The sequence below is a fragment of the Odocoileus virginianus genome, chromosome 15 (genome assembly GCF_023699985.2).
Source record: "Odocoileus virginianus isolate 20LAN1187 ecotype Illinois chromosome 15, Ovbor_1.2, whole genome shotgun sequence".
Lineage (NCBI taxonomy): Eukaryota > Metazoa > Chordata > Mammalia > Artiodactyla > Cervidae > Odocoileus > Odocoileus virginianus.
Genome location: NC_069688.1, coordinates 30,276,556 through 30,298,795, shown reverse-complemented (window position 1 = coordinate 30,298,795; position 22,240 = coordinate 30,276,556). Strand labels below are relative to the sequence as shown.

General features: G+C 43.8%; 1 pseudogene; it reads right to left on the bottom strand.

The window, feature by feature from the left end:
- LOC110135840 (SOSS complex subunit B1-like) overlaps nt 1–19,643 on the bottom strand; it is a 66,278-nt pseudogene extending 46,635 nt beyond the window's left edge.
- Nucleotides 19,644–22,240: the final 2,597 nt, after the last annotated feature.

The window sequence follows — 22,240 nt, the reverse complement described above, 5'->3', positions numbered from 1 at the left end:
TCACATGCACGCATTTAATATCTATCCATATTAAAATTGCTGAAAACTGTTTTTTGGATTGTAACATTACTCTCTGTACTTGTCTGTGTGTCTGACACTTTTCATAGTCAAACATAACAAGATTGAGACAGACATTAGCTTTGTGGGCTGGACAGCCCTGGTACTGGTAGCATCTCTCCCAGTATCTGACTGCCTTGAAACATTCAAAAAAAGAAAAAAGCTATGCCTCACCAAGAATCATTTTTTTAAAAATACTTGTTTATTTATTTGGTTGCACTGGGTCTTAGTTGCAGCACTCAGGATCTTCAGTTGCTGTGTTTGAGCTGTTTAGTTGTAGCATGCAGGATCTAGTTCCCTGACCAGGGACTGAGCTCCAGCCCCCTGCACTGGAAGTGCAGAGGCTTAGCCACTGGACCACCAGGGAAATACGACTAACAGTCTTCTTAGTAGCATCTTAGAAAAGGAACATCTGCTTTCCCTCTTAGCAAGTGCTCTCAAGAAAAATCTATTGATAGCTACATCTTCCCTTTTCTGAGTATCAGCTTCTATCAACCTATAATTCCCAAGAAACAGAGCTCAAGTCCAAAACAGATCAAGTCAAACCAGTTTTGTCTGAACGACATAAGGGGAATTTCATCATAATTAAAGGTCCCTTTAAACCTAGAATTTCTTTTTTTTTCGTCCAGTTTTATTTATTTATTTATTTATTTATTTATTTATTTATTTTACTTTACAATATAGTATTGGCTTTGCCATACATTGACATGAATCCACCATGGGTGTACATGTGTTCCCCATCCTGAACCGCCCTCCCACCTTCCTCCCTATCCCATCCCTCTGGGTCATCCCAGTGCACCAGCCCCGAGCACCCTGTCTCATGCATCGAACCTGGACTGTTGATTCATTTCACATGTGATAATTTATATGTTTCAATACCATTCTCCCTTATCATCCTGCCTTCTCTCACAGAGTCCAAAAGACTGTTCTATACATCTGTGTCTCTTTTCCTATCTCGCATACATGGTTATTGTTACTATCTTTCTAAATTCCATATATATATATATATATATATATGTGTGTGTGTGTGTGTGTTAGTATACTGTATTGGTGTTTTTCTTTCTGGCTTACTTCACTCTGTATAATAGGCTCCAGTTTCATCCACCTCATTAGAACTGATTCAAATGTATTCTTTTTAATGGCTGAGTAATATTCCATTGTGTATATGTACCACAGCTTTCTTATCCATTTGTCTGCTGATGGACATCTAGGTTGCTTCCATGTCCTGGCTATTATAAACAGTGCTGTGATGAACATTGGGGTACATGTGTCTCTCTCAATTCTGTAAATGTGGAATTTCTATGGTTGATCTTTTCTCCCCAGAACATTTCTTAAGTTATGAGATGCTTTTCTCCTCAAATACCAATAGAACAAACCATCAGCTATACCTGCAGGTTCAAATTTTTGTTTTTGTTTTCTAATAATGTAGTTAGCAACTTGGCCACTGGATGCTATTCTTGTTGTAAGCAAAAGAGCGATCAAAAATAACCCATTTATCTGGAAGCAGCATCTAAAAATCTCAAAGGAGTTGTTAACTATCAGTAGGCGAGAGGATTGCTTTATCTGGGACACTAAGATGATCAGAGACAGCACAGTGTACTATTACCATAAAAAATTTAAAAATTAAAAAACAGAAATTAAGCTCCAAAACCAGCATTAAGTTTCCAATCAATGGACTACCGATGATAGGGCATCACTGGTGGCTCAGACTGTAAAGAATCCGCCTGCAATGCACAAGACCCGGGTTCGATCCCTGAGTTGGGAAGATCCCCTGGAGAAGGAAATGGCAACCCACTCCAGAATTCTTACCTGGAGGATTCCATATTAGCATTCACTGATGGTGGTTCAGATTAAATGAGTGTCCACATTAAATGCATGACTTAGGTAGTCACCTAAATCTATTTATATTTTTCCCAGAACACATATCACATTTCACTATATCTTTTAATTTGCATATTGGTTTTGCTGACTGTGTCTACCCACTCCAGAATACAGCTGATGCCTGAGAGCAGGTATCTCTGTCTGTGTTGTTCACTGCCTGTGACATAGCTAGTGTTTAGTAACTAGTTGTGGACTGAATGAATTTCTTCATTTCGTAATCCCTATCTACCAAATAAGGTTTCCCTGATAGCTCAGTTGGTAAAGAATCCACCTGCAATGTAGTAGACCTGGTTCGATTCCTGGATTGGGAAGATCCACTGGAGAAGGGATAGGCTACCCACTCCAGTATTCTCGGGCTTCCTTTTGTGGCTCAGCTGGTAAAGAATCTGCCTGCGATGCCAAATGATCATCTTAACAATAAAACAAATATGGCTACTCTTTTATTGAGGCCTGACTACATGCCAGATGCTAGGCTAAGCGCTTTACATACACTTCACTTACTGGTTTAACAGCCCCCTGTGACCCAGGTATGTGTCTCACCTTGTGAATAAGAGGAAACCCAGACTTAGGATAAGTGAACTGCCTTAGGCCATACAATGAAAAAGAAGCAGAGCAGGGATTTGAATTCCAGTCTGTGAAATGCCATATTAGGCTCCTAAACCCTGTCTCATATGTCAACATAGTAGGAGACGTAGACTTATGTGTCCAACACCGGGAAGAACTGATTTCTCTCGGCTCCAATTAGAACTGGTAACTTTGCAGTGTCCAGTATTGCCCTTGCCCTTTACCAGCTCTCTTCCATTATTACATGTGACATACTCATAGAAAGAGAAAACTAGTGTTCCCTCACAAATTCAGACCTGTCCTCACCCCTACCACATGGCACATGACTTTGTCCCAAGGTCACTCTGGTTAATAATGATGTTGCTTTGTCAAGCACACTCACTTAAAAATTTTTTTTATTTTTATCTATTCGGCTGCACGGAGTCTTTCAAATGGGATCTTAACTTGCTTGCAGCATACAAACCCTTAGCTGTGGCATGTGGGATCTAGTTCCCTGACCAGGGATCAAACCTGGGCCCCATTGGGAGCTCGGAGTCTTAGCTCCTAGACCATCAGAGAAGATCTCACATTCATTCCTGAAGTCAAGAGACAATCATGAGGTTCTTAGAAGTGTGGTTTAGGGGGAAAAGGTTGAGCTTTGGAATTGTACAGTCCTGGGCTCAAACGTTCTTTCTGTATTTGCCACCAGTGTGACATTTGAAAGCTATTTGATTCTTCAGGGCTTGGGTTTTTCACTAGTAAAGTGGAAATACTGACACCTACCTCTTAAAGTTGTTGAGATGTTAAAGAAGATTCTGGCAATAAATATTAAGGCTTTTTCTCTTTCACATGGAGACACAGGAACAAACTAGTTCCCTCCTCCTCCAAGTTAGAAAAACAAAGGAAGGAGGGACGAAAAGAGTCGGATACACTGGGCAACTGAACAACTAGAGTGGAGACATAGCAACGTGTCTCATCTTGTTTGAGTCCTGTTTCGAGGAGAATGAGGTACAAGGCAAGGAGAAAGGAACTGAGGTGTTTCTCTTTAAGACCCCTCTACTCTGGGCATGTGAACTTCCATTGTGAGTGATAGACAGGGGCTAAGAAGTGAGGAGAGGGGATGTCTTGATGGTCTAGTGGTTAAGACTCCATACTTCGAATGCCAGAGACACAGGTTCCATCCCTGGTCTGGAAACTCAGATCCCACAGGCTATTTGTCTCAGCCACGAAAAAAAAGAAGCACAATCTCTCCCTTTCCCTTCACCCACCAACCCAAAAAAGAAAGGAAGATTAACAAAAGAAGTGAGGAGAGGACCAGGGAAGGGGAAAACTCAGGGAGATTTGTCCAGATCTGCAGTTGCCATAAAACAACCAGAATGGTCTCTCGTTTTCCCACTTATTTGTAGGTTTCTTTACATATTCTAAAGAGTAATTCTTTTATCTGTTAAAAGTATGCATCTAAACACCTCTTTGCAATCTGTGACTGTCTTTTTTTAAATTTATTTATTTTTAATTGAAGGATAATTGCTTTATACTATTGTGTTTGCCTACATCAGCATGAATCCACCATGGGTATACATATGTCCCCTCCCTTTTGAACCTTCCTCCCACCTCCCACCCTGTTATAGCTGTCTTTTTAATTTTTTTATTGGTGTTATTTTTTTTAGTGGTATGAGTATTTATTGCTTTAAAAGTTTAAAAAGGCAAATAAAGCATTTTAAAAATAAAGCATTTAGCATTTTAAAAAACTAAGGTAAATGCATATTTAACTGGCACACAAGTGTTAGACTATTAGTTATAGTTACTCTTTTCTATATTTCACGATATTTTATAAAACAAAAATAAAAACAAACACCAAGGAAAATTTTGACCCTTATTCCTCTCACCTTAAGCCCTAAACAAGATAAGCACACAAACCTCTTTCTTTTCCTGATCTTAAATATACTTTATGGAAGGTTATTGAACCCAGGACAAGAAACTGCATCTAAAAATGACTTGGAATTCTGGGGACATTCTTGGCTAAGACACCCAATCATAGGAACAGCCCCAGGCCAAATTGTGAAAGAGTTACGTGTCTCTGGGCGCCTCCATTCCTGAACCCCCACCCTGGCCTTTCAACATCTTCTCCTCCCCGCAGGCATCTGGTAGTCTCCTGGGATTCCCAAAGTCACCTCTCCCAGCCCTGGTCATATAGAGTCACACAAAAGTAAAAAACCAACTAAACGTGAATTCAACCCCAGAAGCATTTCCACGTTGAAAGTCTTTAGAGAAGGACAAAGACAGACAAATGAAAACAGTCAGAATTCCTCAGTGTGGTTTCTCAAAAGCAGGCACAAAATGACCCAGAAGCTCCCAACACTCCCACACCCACTGCTGTTGGAGTGCAGAGCCGCCGTCTTATTACCCATCAGAGCCCAGGGGCCACCAGCCCACAGAGCTTCCCTTGTCTTGTCTTGTCTGTGCCGGGCTCTGTGGGAGACTTGCGTGGGGAGGGGGGTTTGTCTGTGAAGAGAACACCAAAACCCCTCTCCTCAGGGGGCATTCAGTCTATGTTTGTGATGGGGAGGGGAGAGCAGTAAGGGTCTTGAGAAGGTCTACAAATAAAGTGAGTCAACTTACGTTATATTATCTTTGACAATAAGTACTTTGGAGAAGAACCAAGCAGGAAAGGGGACCAGCAGAACAGGGACTGATGCACTTTGACCGGTTAAGGTCGGGGTGTCATTCGAGCAAAGACTTGAAGAAGAAGGTGAAGGGTGAGCCAGGAGGCTCTGTAAGGAAAAGAGGGCAGCAAGTAGGTGAACCGCCCCACCTCCCAGCTCTCCAACATTCCCTGTCCTTCAAGACTGAACCTCTCAAGTTCTAAGACATCATGCGATGTTTTGCTTCACTAGTTTGTATACACTGTTCCCTTTGCCTGAGATCCACCGCCTATCTTTTCTGCCTGGCCAATTCTTACTTGTCCTTCCTGACCCAGATCAGATGCCACCTCCCCCACGAAACCTTCTTCAGTGCCTCTAGACAGATGCACTTTCAAAACACTGCATTCACTTCTTACTAGAAACCCATGCTCCCTTTCTGGGGGAGTGTTTCACAGTATTCTCACAACAAGGGGTGAGCTATTACTACCATCATTGCTGTTAGACCTACAAGAAAACAAGTTCTAACAGGTTGAGTAACTGGTCCTGGGTCATCAGCTAGATTTGGAAGGCTGGACGTTAAAGTCAACAACCTGTGCTGCAAAACAAGGCCCTTCCTGAAAAACCTAGGAGCCTCATCAAGCACTGGGTAAAGTGTATTTGTTTCAGAATGTTCTGTCTATTTCTTGATCAACTTGAGGACAGACCCCATTTTTGTTTGGATGGAGGAGAGGTTGTCTGGAGAGTATCAGGTAAATATTTGTTCAATGAATAAAGGGATGAATTAATCACCAACAGTGCAGGCACTCATGTGGAATTTATTTTTGAGCAGGAGCCTTCCTGTGCTACCGAAATCATACCTCAGGGGTGACTACGCAGTCCCCTGACCTCACCAGAATCAGGTAATGCTAAGGGAAGGGATTTTTCGGCATTTGGCTACACTCTTTCCACTTTGGGCACCTTTAAGTAAGGCGGGCGGGGGTCAGGTCAGCACATGGAGCCACAGAGCATACAGGTGGCAGGACAACAGGACCTGGGGCCAGAGGCCACTAAGCAGCTAGACCTGGGGACTAAGCCTCTCTCGCCCCTGAATCTTGTCTCAGTGTTTCTCTCCTAAACACACACGTAAACTTCAGACCCCAGATCTCCAAGCAGGACAGGAAGAGAGTGCATTTTCCCCAGACTTTCTGAAAAGGTGGAGAGTGTAGTTTTCCATTGACTGGACCCACTTCCCCAGTGGCTCAACAGGTAAAGAATCTGTCTGCAACACTGGAAATACAGGAGATGCAGGTTTGATCCTTGGGTCAGGAAGACCCCCCGGAGAAGGAAATTGCGCCTCACTCCAGTATTCTTGCCCAGGAAATCCTATGGAAAGAGGAGCCTCATGGGCTACAGTCCAAAGGGTCGCAAAGAGTCACACATGTCTGAGAGACTTAGCACACACTCATGCAGGGTAATAAATGAGATGCTGTGTTCAAACTCTGGTAGAAGAGAAAAGGAAGGGAATAAGGTCTAAGAGTGAGCAAGAAAGAGGGAAGAGCAGGTCTTGAAGGTGACTTTCTAATAGATGCTTAATCTCTGTTCCAGGTAGGCACCTGTGAAATATTTACTAAGTAAATTAGCTGGATCTATGGGAGGGAAACTTTTTTTGCTTCCAGCAGTTGGAGATGGTGTTTTTCTTCCAAATCAGGATGAGGAAACATTTATGTCACTCTTTTCAGTTTCTAAAGGGCTTTCCACATGCAACGTCTCAATATGAAAGTGGGGGTGGCTAATTGTTGCTTCTCCACCTCCTTCGTTCACTCATCTGCAACCGTATTCATACAACACCCTGGACATGCCAGGTATGTGCAATGAGCTCAGATACCTAGAAGCCACGGCCGGTCTACCAAGAGCCCCGGACCCGAAGGGATACCACATGAGTGACTGTGGAGATAGTCAAAGGAGCCAAGAAAGTTGTCTATCAGGCCCTCACATCAGCCCAAAACAGGGGAGAAAGTCTCCAAAGATGAGTCCTATGTGAGCAAAGTCTAAGAAATCTGTTCAGTGTTTTTCTTTTGACTGAATTATCTTATTGTTTAAACGTGAAAGCAATGTCCTATGTTCTAAGGGAGATGGAAGGGCTGAGATACAAGCCCTGAAGTATTCTACTTTCCTAGAGCCCCAGCACCCCCTCCTGGGTAGATGAGCTCTGGATGAGCTCTCAGCTCCATGTGGAGGCAGGAGGCAAAGGGGAAACACCACCCCTACCCGCTCTTTACAGACTAGAACACCAAAATCCAAACTCTACTCTTATTTAATTCTGTTAAACGTGTACAACACTGGCAGAGGCAATGCATGACCCCAGGTGCCTCTTTGCAAAACACAGAGAGGGACATATGTATAGGGAATGCGTGAGTGTATGCTAAGTGGCTTCAGTCGTGTACGACTCTGTGACCCCACGGACTGTAGCCCACCAGGCTCCTCTGTGCATGGGATTCTCCAGGCAAGAATACTGGAGTGGGTTGCCATGCCCTCCTCCAGGGGATCTTCCCAACCCAGGGATCAAACCCCAGATCTCCTGCATTGCAGGCGGATTCTTTACCATCTGAGCCACCGGGGAAGCCCATACATTTGTGTGCGTACATATATATATGTATGTCTGTATAGATGGACATCTCCTCTAAGATTGGTTCCAGCTCTAGCTTTTCTTTTACAACTCACAGCCGTATCAACCATTTTCATCTCAGGTGCTTTCATGGTATGTTATCTTGAGAACTGAGGGTTTGTGATCAGAGAACAAGGAGTCAGAGTGGGAAGGGGAAGATTCTGGGAGGCTGAGAATGAGGGAGTCCTTTGGTGAGGTGGGTGGGGTGGGGAAAAGGTTTGAAAAGGGGAGGGCTCCTCCCACCCTTATCCTTCCCTCTTTGGAGGTCATTTTCTTTTCTCTGCTGGTGTCCCTTGCCGTCCCTCCACTAGAAATGATGTTGAATACCAGCATCACCAAGGTGTCTATCTCATGCTTTGGCCCCAGTAGGAGTCACAGTCTTAAATTTTCAGGCCTATTGTGGGTTGGGCACTGAGTACCTGCTAATACACTTGGAGAGTGTTTTAAGCAGATGCCTTCAGACCACACGATAAAGAATAAATACATAGAGGGACTTCCCTGGTGGCCCAGAGGTAGAGAATCCACCTTGCAATGAAGAGAAGGAAACTAAGATCGCACCGGCTACAGAGCAACTAAGGCCACATACACTGGAGACCATGTGCCACAACTAGAGTCCATGTGCCGCATCAAAAAGATCCCTCATGCAGGAGCAAAGACCCGAGGCAGCCCAAATAAAGAAAGAAAGATAGAATGAATAGGTGGAGTAAAAGCAACGAAACTTTGTGTGGAATCTCACAACTGACCGAGAGCTATATTACTTCATTATCCCTTCCGCACAGCCCTTTGGGCTGGGCAGTCACCACATCTCAAAGACGAGGAATAAGGCCATGTAGAGTCAGAAGGCAAACCCAAGGCCACCTGTCTGGTTATCACAGGGTGTAAACAGTGGGATGCAAATACTAAGGAAGAAGTTGCAGGGAGAGTTCAGAACCCACTCCATTTCTGGCCAGTGGGCCAGCAGGGTAAACCATACCACTCGATTCCAACATGCCAAAGGAGAAAGGACCACCTCAAATGTACCATATAGTGACACCTAGCATCTCCGTCTCTGCAGCTTCCTTCTTCCTAAGATTTGAAAACTAGAGGGTATGAAGAAAAGGGAATACTCCTACCCAGTGCTGGGAATATAAATTGGTGCAGCCACAATGGAAGTTCCTTAAAAACTAAAAATAGAGTTACCATATGATATAGCCATCCCACTCCTAGGCATATATCCAGAAAAGAGGAAAACTCTAATTCAAAAAGATGTTCACAGCAGCACTATTTACAGTAGCTAAGACATGGAAGCAACCCAAGGGTCTTTCCACTGACAGAAAAATGGATAAAGAAGATGTGGCACATGTATACACAACAGAATATTATTTAGCCAAAGGCGAGAGGGCTAGGGAGGGATAAGTTAGGAGTTTGGGATTAATAGATCACACTACTATATATAAAATAGATAAACAACAAAGACCTACTGTAAAGCACAGGGAGCTATATTCAATATCTTGTAATAACCTACAATGGAAAAGAATCTGAAAAAGTAAAGAGATAAATATATATATGTATAACTGAATCATTTTGCTGTATACCTGAAACTAACATATCATTGTAATTCAACTATACTTTAATAAAATAAAAAAAAAGATTTGAAAACCAAGTAAGGAAAATCTACTAAAGAAAATCAATTCTTTGATCATGATCTCCTCCCACACCCTTTATTCTGCTTAGAACCAGCTGTGTAAGAAATAAACCTCTTCTGGGGCATTTAAAACTTGCAGTTTTTGCCAGTTCAACAAACAGTTACTTTACTTTTCCAACCCGTTCCACGTGGAGGGTGGGTTATGACTCAGCAGACACCTGGGGGTGTCCACAGAAGAGCATCGAGGGGTGGCCAGGGATTACTTTGAGGTTCCGAGGCTCCTCCACCCGGAGCAGCGGACCAAGGCTTCAGCTGTGACCTTGTGTCCTTTCCCAGCTCCAAAGGCACTTCCACTCAGACCTCAGGCTTGGACAGAATCCTAACGATAAAAATATAACAATTAAAAATAGAAAAACAAATATAAATACTACTGCCTCGCTCATAGAAACATGAGCACATTATATAGAGTCTCTATCATAATTTCTTGCTCAAAGAATTTTCGGTATTAACATCCTTTCAAGTCGACAGCAAGGTGAATTCAAAGTGAATCCCCAGAGCCTAGGAAGGTGCTTGCTGCTCAGTAAGTATTTATTGACTGTTTGACTCTCCCAACCTGCACCGGGACACACCTCAGGCAAAGAAGACAGGGAGATGAAGCAAGCCCTCGAGTCTGCTGCGGAGGGCTAAGGGCTTCGCTGGTATGTACAAGGGAGGGTTTTAAAGTTTAATGAAGACTGCTGCAGTGTGGGTTAGATCAGGACCCACAGCAGTAGATTCTGTTGGACTAAAACATCAAAGAACTAGGTGGTGCCTAGGAGCTGTCCTGAAGGCAGGCTCCCTGAGAGCAGGCAACACCATCTAGTGCACCCCTTGTCAATCAGAAAGTAGACTGGCCCTGGAAGAAGTCACTTAAGCCCTCCTCGCCTCAGTTCCACATCTGTGAAATACGAAAAAGGAGATGTCCGTGGCAATGGCTGTTTAAAGGCTCTGTGTGTGCTTAGTCGTGTCTGACTCTCTGCAACCCCATGGACGGTAGCCAGCCTGGCTCCTCTGTCCATGGGATTTTCCAGGAAAGAATACTGGAGTGGGTTGCCATCCCTCCTCAGGGGATCTTCCTGACCCAGAGGTCAAATTGGGATCTCTTCTACCTCCTGCATTGGCAGGTGGATCCTTTACCACTGAGCAGCTTAGATCGGGGGCTTCCAGGTGGCACTAGTAGTGAAAAACCCACCTGCCAGTGCACAAATAGAAGCGTTCAGTCCCTGGGTCGGGAAGATCCCCTGGAGGAGGGCACGGCAACCCACTCCAGTATTCTTGCCTGGAGAATCCCAAGAACAGAAGAGCCCGGCGGGCTACATACAGCCCATGGGGTCACGAACAGTCAGACACCATGGAGGAGGTTTAGCATGCACACACGCACACCTTGGATCAGACAATGTGTGTGAAGGTCTCTGAGGAGATTAACAACCCCTGGGTAAGTACAGGTATTCTCTTTGTCGGCCCAGCATCATGTAGAGGGACTTCGTAACCACGTGTGAGATGGAATAAAGGAAATCTCATTTAAAATGGAATCAGAAGGCTAGAATGGAGAGCCTTAGGCACTGTCACTTCAGGTCATTTACAAACAGAAGCAAGTCAGTTACAGACCCCAACAGGAAGATGCTCCATGCCCAGCAACAAGCCCAGCCTGTGGAAAACTCCTGCCATCCCACACTCTTGCTTCCCTCCAATGGACTTGCACGAAAAACCACTCTTCCCAACTTTGTCCCTTTTCTTGAGCAGCTTGTTTGCTTGTTTGCCATTGGGCTCACCTATATTTTCGCCATAACTTCATTGTCCGAATAGCAATTCCTCTGCTATTCTCAAATCAACCCATGATGCTGGTAAAATAACTGGCTGTTTTATTTTTTATAACAATACACTCACTGGAAGAATAACTAAAGGACAGTGAATTGCTCTTTGTAGATTCTGGGTGGGCAGAACACTGGGAGAATATTTCAGGGCAGTAGTCTAGGAGAGAGCCAGTGAAAGTCACTCAGTCGTGTCCGACTCCTAGTAGACTAGGAGGAGGTGCTCAAATGAGTGGATAGAGGGGTGTCATAAGTGTCACAGGCACCATCGGGGTGCCTTAGGGAGTGGTGGTGGCGGTTTAGTCGCTAAGTCATGTCCGACTCTTGCAACAGCACTGGAAGCCAAAGGAGAGAATCCAAGTGTCTCGAAGTGTCCCATGAGCCTCTGTGAATACAGTCACCAAGTGAAGGGGAGTTTCAGTGAAACTTTAGGGGACAAGGGTGGCTTGGCATATTACACACAAGAAAGAATCTAAGTTGAAGGCATTTAAAATAGCACAAAATACACTGAAACATAGCATCCATCCAGCATTACCTCTGAGCTGATGACCACGCGGAACTCAAAACTTCTGTTCACTCAGAGACCTTATCCAGGAAGGAACTTTGACCTGCTCTGTGGGTACCTGGTCCAGTCCCTCTGATGGTGACTCTTAGCCCAGGACTTGGGAAGACACTTCCTAAAAAGCCACCCAGTTCTCAATCCAAGCTCAGGCTTTTTCAGAACACAATCACAGGATGAAGCCCAAGCTTCGTTATAGAAGGCCCCTTCTTTCTCTATGTGTCCTCATCAGTGAGGCTCTCTCACCAATGCGTGTCATTTCTGGGTGGCAAGGGAATGAAGACAGGTGGAGACCCGCTCTTCTGAGGCCTCCAAGCTCTACTCAGACCCTCTAGGGGGGCCCTTCTCTGTTTATTCCATTCCAGGCCCTGCTCTACACCAGAGCCAATGCCACTTTGAGAAAAGGGGCAGTCAAGAACTCTTTTCTCTTTCTCTATTTTTCTTTCATTTTTAATTGGGAAAGTTTGAGCACATGTGCAACCTAAGAGAAAGAGGCCAGCAAAACAGAAGAGATGTTATTTATAATTGCCATATTTCATCAAACCCAATATGCTCTCAATTTAAAAATGAATGAACCATTTTGTATATCACCATTCTTGCTTGCCAATTTATGACATCCCATCCTGATTTCAGAGATTTTTAAACAGGGGAAAATATGTACTATATCTAATATAAAGAGGTACTATCATGTTCATTGGAAAGTTAAGCAAAGCAGTAGTTAGTATTTGTTTAACAAACCTTTATTTAATATTACTGTGTTCCAGGCACTGTTTTTAGAACTTTATAAACAATAATTCATTTACTCCTTGGAACAACTCTGTGAGGTAATTATTGTCATCCCCATTTTACAGATCAGAAAACTGAGGCTCTGAGAGGTTAAGAAATTATCCCAAAGTCATTAAGTAATGGATGCATGCTACAAATCCCAGTCATTGCCCTCAGAGCCTTTCTTCTTTCATTAATCCATCCAACTTTGGTTCACAGTAAAATTCTGGTGACTAAATGAATGAGTGAATGAATGAATTAAAGATTAACGAAAACTGAACGTCAAGCCCAGAACTTAGCATGAATGTCTCTTAGTCCCCTACTTCTCTTAGGTAAAGGCCAGCATGGCTTCCCTAAATTCAAGGTCAGAGAACTTTAGTTAAGTACGAAAGGAACTGAGAAGACAAGAACAGGGAGAGTGAGATGTGGTGTGCAGAAAAGAAACAAAAGTTGCAAAATAATCAGCATGACTGTTTTGTAGTTGTGACCGCAGCTATCAGCAACGTGGTCCGGACTGTGAAGGGCAGTGTTCTGGGAGAGAGCGCCACCTACTGAATGACCATCACCACAGCCGGAGAATTTCCTCCAAGACCGCTGAGACAGCCGGAGAGGCGACCGAAACAGCTTGAGAAATGGATCTACAATGAGCAAGTCAGTTTACCAACAAATACTCTTGAATCTAGAGCTAACTTCTTCTCCAGGCCATGCAGATGGTAATAGCTCAGAGAGTCTTCTACGGAAGAAGTTAAAGAATCCAGAAAAGATCCGCTTGGCCTGAACAGGCAGGACTCTGCTGAATTCCATGGCCTGTGGTCTAGTGCATTTCCATGTTATACAGGGAGACAATGAACGCAAAGGGAAACCCGTGTTCTTAAAGAAGAAAAAACTAGCAGTTATTGAGTCTACTTTGCGCCTTACCAGTGTATTCATTTCACTTTCATTCGTTCAGTAAATATTTGCTGAGCAGTTACTATGCGCCGAGCACTGCCCCCAGACAATGGCAAAACAGCCCTGAACAAAGTTTCCCTCGCGAGGCGGAGGAGAAGCGATGGACAGAAAATAAACAAGTACTCCGGTAATTTCAGGCAGTGAGAATCACGGTCAAGGAAATAAAACCAGAAACTTGGAGGCGGGGGGGTGGGGGTGGTGGGGAGGTTAGAGTGATCACATCATTCAAAACTACCAATCAAACCGAGAGAATAGCATTGACATATATACACTACCCTGTATGCTAGCGGGAAGCTGCTGTCTAAGCACCAGGAGCTCAGCCTGGTGCTCTGTGATGACCTGAGGGTGAGATGCGGGGGTGGGAGGGAGCCTCAAGAGGGAGGGGAAATATATATATGTAGTTATGACTGATTCTCGCTGCTGTAACAGCAGAAACCATCACAACTTGTAAAGCAATTAACCTCCAATTAAAAATAAATTAAAAATAACTACCAATCATCCTGTGAGATATTCTCACTCCAAATATAATATATAGTATATACAATATATATTTTATATTTATGAATATTTTTGTATTTTTATGTAAATTTTAAATATGTGTATATATACTCACTCCCACTCTACAAGCTCTGAGAGGTAAATTATTTAACCTGAGGCCCATTGAATTCACTTGTCAGGGAGGGAAGGGCAATCAACCTGGCTAGGATTTAATTTTCTGCCTTCCTGAACCCAAAGCCTATCTCTCTTTACTTCTGAGGCTGCCCAGGAAAAGAGGAAGATGGACAATCAGCGCAGGATGTCCTAACTGGCATGTTCTGTCAGTCAACATCTCACTGTAAGAGTTGTTTACAAGACCCAAGTGTCTCAAGCAGGGCACAGACGTGGTATGCATGTGGGTTCTCAGAATCTGATGGTCCTTGATCTTTCCGAGTACCCTTAAGAGAGAAAAAGCAAGCAAAGATCCTTTAGTTCTTGCTGTGGGAGGCAGTGTATTTATCCATGAGGCTTATACTGCTCTTATAGTAATACCTCCAAGACATTTTTAAAGCTTTTTTTTATTATAGGAGTCTCATCACTTTAGAGGATGTGTGGACTTCCTTGTACTTTCACAGTAAACCATCATTTCCAAGAAAATGGGAAGAGATGCCAGGGAGAGTTCTGCGGTCTGCGTCTTGCCGAGTCATCTGAAGGACAGGGAACACTGGATCACCTCCTAGAGGAAGAAGCTGCTCTTTGTGCCTGAGGTCGGAAGGATGTTGCCATCCCCTCGGAATGTCCATGGCAGACTCCTCACATTGTCAGAGCCCCTCTCGGCCAGCTTGTTGCTTCCTCACTCCCCTCGGAAGCCGGAAAGGACATGTGTTTCCTCACACCCACTGCTTTTCTCCTCCAAGGGCCAGGCGCGGGTTCGTGGGCTGCCAGTGAGCGCAGCAGCTGAAGCCACCACAGATTATGTCGTAAAGAATTTACGGTAGTTTCCAACCAGCAAAGATGACTGCGCATCCTACAACTGGGCTTCATCAGAAAGGAGCTGCTCCTCTTGACAAGCCCAGCTGCCAGCTGACTTTAAAACCTAGCTCTTCTCGGGCTCACAGATGCCAAGGAGGAACTGCATTATTAACACGCGGACGCCAATGACCACTGCAGACGCGGCCGCTGCCTCTGTCCTCCCAGCCTCCCTCCTGTTATCCCTACTGGCTGCTTTCCTTCCCCAAAGCCTGATGCTATTTAATGCACTGTTATTGAATTTGAAAATGGCTACAAGCCTTTTGAAAACAATAGCCCATTAGGAAACATAAAATAACCAGAGCAGACTCTAAAGTGATTTTGAAAAATGACATGGGCCGATAATGCCAACACTTCACTCTACCAGCCTTCCGCACCTCCTTCAGGGTTATATGCTTGCATCCTGCAGTTGTCCTTGAGGAAAGTGGTCTGTAAAACCTTACTGAGGTAAAACTGAATTACAGCCTGATCGCACATGGGGCTCCCCTGATAAGATCTTTTCTGTGTAAAGCTTGGTGAGTTGTGCTTTCGTACAGTTCCCCCTTCCCACCCCCCCCCACCCCCGTCTCACTATATGAATCCTCAACCCCAGGATTGAGAGTCTCCTCCTGTTTTTAACTAATTTATTTATCACTGGGTTTTGCATTAGATACCGTAAGCAGTCCAGGATGTTCAAGAGCACAACCTCTGGGAAATGGCACTTTCCCCTCTCTCATAAGGTCCTCCAGCTATCTTCACACTTCTCTGTTTCCAAATGACTGTAGCTTTTATTTTCTCTCTCATGTTATCGTCATGGGTCTTTTAATGTTGATCTGTTAGGAACTTGCAAGCTCATCCTCAGCCTCTCATTCGTGTCTGACTCTTTGCAACCCTATGGACTGTAACCCACCAGGCTACTCTGTCCATGGGATTTTTCAGGTGAGAATACTGGAGCGGGTTGCCATTTCCTCCTCCAGGAGATCTTCCTTACCCAGGGATCAAACCACGCAGGAATGTCCTGCATCTTCTGCCTTGAAGGCAGATTTTTCACTGCTAAGCCATCAGAGAAGCCCCTCTTAGGAACTTAGTACCTTACTATCTCAGTATCCTGAGCTGCAGACATTTATTGCTAATGTCATGGACAATGTTTCTTCCTAAGATGTTTCATTCATTCAGCCCAGGGTTTTTGGAGAACCAGCGGCATTAACCAGCAGTGGTTCAGAAACCTGGGGTAAGTAGGGGTAAGCAGGCCAGGTGAACAAGACTGGGGAAAGAACAGTTTGAGGAAGTCCTGGAGGCACGCCCAGTTTGAAAGCGCTGTTTTGCATTTTGAACAGAGGGAGCAGTTTAAGGAAGGGTTTGGAGGCATGGCAAGTCTGGAGCATTGTAAGCATTGTAATTCAGTAAAGCTGGGGTGAGAGGAACTCTGAGGGACAGAAAGAAGAGAGGCGAAGGGACCCGGGGCATAGATAAACTTGCTTTAATATACCCACAGCCCAACAAAATGCCCCCTGCCTTTGTGCATGAGTGCTAAGTCGCATCCCACTCTACGATCCCAGGCTCCTCTTGTCCATGAGATTTTTCAGGCAAGAATACTGGAGTGGGTTGTCATTCCCTTTTCCAGGGGATCTTTCCAACCCAGATATATTCTTTACTGCTAAGCCAGCTGGGAAGCCCATGCTTTGATTACTAGCCAAAAGTCTGATCAAATGCCTTGAATTTTAGATAGACACACACACTCACCCTTCTTTACTTTTGGGAGGGGGGATTTTTAAAGTTTTTTTAAACATCAGGGAAGCCTGAAGAAACTCTTTAATCCTGAGGAAAATTAATATATTATAAGCACAAAACAGAAATCAGTGTTCACAAATCTAAAAAGAAATTATACAAATGAACTTACTTACAAAACAGAGACTCACAGACTTAGAAAACAAACTCATGGTTGTAGGGGGGAAGGGATAGTTAAGAACTTTGGGAAGGTCATGTACACACCGCTGTACTTAAAATGGATGACCAACAAAAACCTATTGCATAGCACATGGAACTCTGCTCAATGTTATGTGGCAGCCTGGATGGGAAGGGAGTTTGGGGGGAAATGGATACATGTATATATATGCGGAGTCGCTTTGCCATTCACCTGAAACTACCACAACATAGTTAATCAGCTATACCCCAACACAAAATGGTTTTGGTGTTAAAAATATAAAGCAAGACAAACAAAAAAATTTACTTTAATGTCTTGACATACAAAAATTTATATGTAATTAATGTATGCAACTTGATAAGCTTAGGGACAAACACAGTCTTTCTATCACCTCCAAAAGTTCTTATATATCTGTCTATCTCTTTGGGGACAAGGAGGAATCTCTTTTTAATTTTTTTACAAAACAACTTTTTATTGAAGTATAGATTATTTATTATTATTAGCTTTACTTAAAAAAAAAAATTTGGCCAGGTTGAGTGGCTTTCAGGATTTTAGTTCCCAGAGTAGTGATCCAGCCTGGGTCCTGACAGTCAAAGCACCGAGTCCTAATCACTGAACAGCCATGAAATTCTCCAGTTTTCTTTTTATCCTTTTGATTTAAAACTACTATGCCCTATCATTAGTAGGACTGTGATTGTGGCACATGAGATTTGATATAATTGGTTCCCCTTCTACAGCCTCCATATATTCATGTATTTGCTAACTGTTCAGTTAAACACTTTGCTTACAAGCTCCTTTTCAAAATCATCTTTCCATCCTAAATAGTGGAATATATAAAGCATAGGAATATATCCATATAATTCAAGTTGAGGTTTAGAGTCATTCCATAAATCTATGTGCTAGATTTGGGGAAATTCTGAGAAAATTGAAAAATTACATGTGCAATGATATAGACATTTAATTAGCTGTTAATTAGAGAAAACAAAATACCCTAGTCTGTAAAGATTGTTCATTGCTGAAATCCCCAATGTGAAAGGCTGCAGTTTACACGCCAGCCCCTTGCACAGCAGTGGGTGTGAATAATTCTCCCCTCGCTGATGCCCGTGGCTCTCCATCTGTCGATACATTACTGTCTGAATCTCGACAGCGAAGGCATATTTTTAAAATCTTGTCTTCCTTTTTGCATTTCACTCTGATTTTCTACCGAAGCAATGTTAATTTCAGCTCCGGCAAACAGTGGTCCCAGCTCGTTAGGAATGAGGACACTTCTACAGGTCCTTTTTCTGATCATCATAAATTATGAGGTGACACTGACAGAGGTGAAGTCAGATCTGTTTGACGACCTAAGAGAACCAGGCAGAGAATCAAATGGTTTTTAAATGGAATGAAATGCTGGCATCTTGGTTTCCAGGCTTTGAGAGTCAAAAACACAGTGAAAATAATTTAGATCACACACATACATCACTTTCTCTTCAATGAGAGTATCTAATAATAACCAACATTTTGGTGGAAATTCAGAGATATGCAAAGCCAACAAAGAGTTTGGGGTACTGATTTGCAAATAAAGATGAGAGGTACCAAATCTAAAGATGTAGATAGCAATTTAACTGAAGGAGGAACTGAAAGAAATATAATTTGAAAACCTCTGGGTTCTAGAAGAGTGTTTTTTTAAACAAGGACATAGAAAATTTTAGCAAGCACACATACATACTCACAAATAGAAAATGAAAAAAGAAATCTGCAATTGAAGAAGGGACAATCTCTTAAGGAAAAGATAATCATGAAATAATAGTGTTTTTTGTACATCCATATTAAAATCTAAAGCCCAGTCAGGTGTTTTAAGGTTTATTGGAAAGGATGTACAGATATAAAACAATTCTATATACAAAGAACTGGTATTTAATGGACATGGCAGTCTCCCTCTTAGATCTCCTGTCTGTCCAAATCTGTCCAGTTCCTGTCGTCCAACTACACCCCCTGGCCTTACGGACAAACCTGAGCCTTGGGAGGAATTCTGGCACGCTGTGAAGAGTTGCTGTTTAATATTGATTTTTAATGCCAGCTTTGTTCCGCTCCCCCCCCCCACCCCCGTTTGTGTTTTGCTTTATTTTTCTCTGTCCTTAGCTGAAGCTTCTTTTGACTGAACATGGACGAGTCTTTAAGGCTCACTCCCACCTAGAAATCTTGATGGAAGAAAACAGAAAGTGACCCAGAAAGCATCTGATAACAGAGCTCACTACTGTAGGTCTCTGCAAAGAGTGATGCTGGAGAATCTCGGTGTTACCTGGCTGCAGAGTGGGATGGAGCAGGTGGAACGTGCCGCTGGAGAACCCAGGGCTCCAGCGGCTTCCGCGGCCAGCACTTCCGCCGAGTGCCGCGCGGGGGCGCTGCGGGGCCGCCGCGTCTCCCTACATTTCACGCTGAGCCTGAAACCTAGAAACGCCTACGGGGTATTAAGCCTGGGAGGGGGCGAGGACTGGAAGCTGGAGGCCAGATACTGAGAACCACGATCCTGTTCGCTAAATGGAGACTTGGATACAAGTCAGGTTAATCTTTAAACACCAGGACACTTACAGATTTGATGTTGGGTGTTAGGGAGGTCGGAGAAGGAGACTTACTAGAGGCAATGACCACGCCCTCCTTGGAGAGCAAATTTACTCCTCCCAGGAAAACAAAGCCCTGCAATCTGGGGACATTTTCCCAAGGCAGCTTGCTGATCATCTGCCGTTTCTTGAGCTTGTCCCAGGAGGGGCTCACTCCCACCCCTGCCCCACCCCACGCTGCCCCACCCCCAAGCAGCTTATGAAAAGAATTCCTTCCAATACCCCCAAGACGCTTTCTGAAAGCAGTTCTGGCAAATATGGTTTCCATTTTCTCTTTACATCCGCAGGGATTTTAGTATCCCGCGCAGTAACCAAGCTCCGGGGAAAATAAAGAAGGCGTGTGATCTCAGAGCTGCCTCTTAGGACGAGTGGACTGCTCATCCCGCTGCCCCTTCCTGTGTTGGGCTATGCAGAGCCCGGGGGTGGAGGAGCCTGTTAATTTGAAGTCTGCCCCTCCAGTGGATTTAAAGTGTCAGGCTATGTCCTGGTTCAGTCCAGAGTAGTCTCAGTGTATATACTCTTCCTTTAATATCATGTTTCAGTTTTTGCTGAAGGATTCTGAGAGGCACAGAAGTATCTGGTAGCATGGCATAGGCAGAGCTCCTGAAGAGCTGATGCTTTCGAACTGTGGTGCTGGAGAAGACTCTTGAGAGTCCCCTGGACTGCAGGGAGATCAAACCAGTCAATCCTAGAGGAAATCAACCCTGAAGATTCATTGGAAGGACTGGTGCTGAAGCTGCAATACTTTGGCCACCTGATGCAAATCAAAGACCGACTCACTGGAAAAGACCCTGATGCTGGGAAAGATTGAAGGTGGGAGGAGAAGGGGATGACAGAGGATGAGATGGTTGGATGCCATCACCTACTCAATGGACAAGAGGTTGAGCAAACTCCGGGAGACAGTGAAGGACAGGGAAGTCTGGCCTGCTGCAGTTCTTGGGGTTGCAGAGTCAGAATCAACTGACTGACTGAACAAGAACAACAATGTATTGTCACAAGACTACAGATCAGACGCGTAGATAAAACACTAAGAGGCATGGTTGAGCACAGAAAGAAGCAACCTCTGTGGGCAGGAGGTTCAAGGAAGATCTCTCAAAGGACAGGGGAACTTGTTGGGACTCCAAGGGGTGAGGAAGGTTTGAGTGGCTGGCATGAATTATGTGGGGCTGAGAACCAGGCATCCTGTCAATCAGTATCTATCCAGGGCTCATTTTGGAGAAGGAACACATTCTAGGGAGTGTCCCTAGTGCTCTGAAGATAGTAAGCTGACCACACTATTAGATCTTGAGGGCTCGTAGGAGAAATAGTTGGAGAGGTTAAGGCCAGTTTTCTGAGTCCTTTGAAGACAAAACAAAAAAAGTTTAAAATTGACTCTCTGGGCCAGAGTTTCCCCACAAGTACGGGTCACACTGGTGTGAGTCGATGAGTTGGAAGTGAGTGGAGGTAGTGACCCATTTCAGCGAAGCTGGATGGGGGTGAGGCCTGGACTTCCCAGACCAGGGAGCTTCTTTCTACTCGGCAGCTTCCTTTGTGTACCCCCGTGTCTGTGAAATATTATCCTAGTCTGTATTTGCCATGACTTGGAAATATCTGGCTGTAACTGCTCTATAGACTTGAGTTGCTAAAGACACTGGGACATGTGTGTGATATTTTGAGTTGTAATTTTATTTTCCTCCCCAACTAGATTATAAACCCCTCCAGGAGAGGAACTCTGTTGTTTCTCTCTGCTTGTTCCCATTTTGCCACATAGGGAGTAAACGCTCAAGAGGCACATGATAGTTTGAGTAATTGAATATTATGGCTTTAAATAACTAAACCTCACAAATCATCTAAGACTGCTCTGCTTGCTTCTGAGAAGGCTTAGAAATCATAAAAGTCTGAGTGGGGGTAACTCTAAGACATGAGTCAGAAAACTGTACTTCAAAGGAATGTGAAAACATTTCTGCTGGTGGTCACGTTTAGAGCTGTCAAGAAAGAAAGATCAGAGAGTCTCAAATGGTGAATAGTATAAAGAAATAATTCTCTCAGTTAAGACCTGGGTTTTTGGTCTTGAAGAATCAAGGATGGCTCATTTGCATATTAGAAACCTTCTGAGCATAAGTCTACTGACATTCTATTTACCAGTCATCAGAATAACAATATTTTCCTCCTTAAATCTATCTTTACTCTTAGGTGGGGTGGGTCATGAAATTTCACTTAAAGGGAAAGGGACAGAAACTGCTTGGTTGTCCCTCAAGATGCTAAGCATACAATTACGCTGCATGCGTGTGTGTTAAGTCATTTCAGTCATGTCCAACTCTTTGCAACCCTATGACTGTAGCCCACCAGACTCCTCTGTCCATGGGATTCTCCAGGCATGAATACTGGAGTGGGTAACCATGCCCTCCTCCAGGGTATCTTCCCGACCCAGGGATCGAACCTGTGTCATTTACCATTTGTGCCACCTGGTCAACCCCTAGAATTACCATATGACCTAGTAGTTTCATTCCTAGGTATCTACCCAGGAGAAATGAAGATATATGTCCACACAAAAACTGTTAATTGCATAGAGGCATCATCATAGCCCAAGTGTGTAAACAGCTCAAATGTCCATGAACTGGCAAATGGACAAGTAAAATACACTATTTCCATGCAATGAAATATAATTGAGCAATTAAAAGGAATTACTTACTGATCCATGCTACAACTTGAAATCGCATTACTGAGACAAGTCAT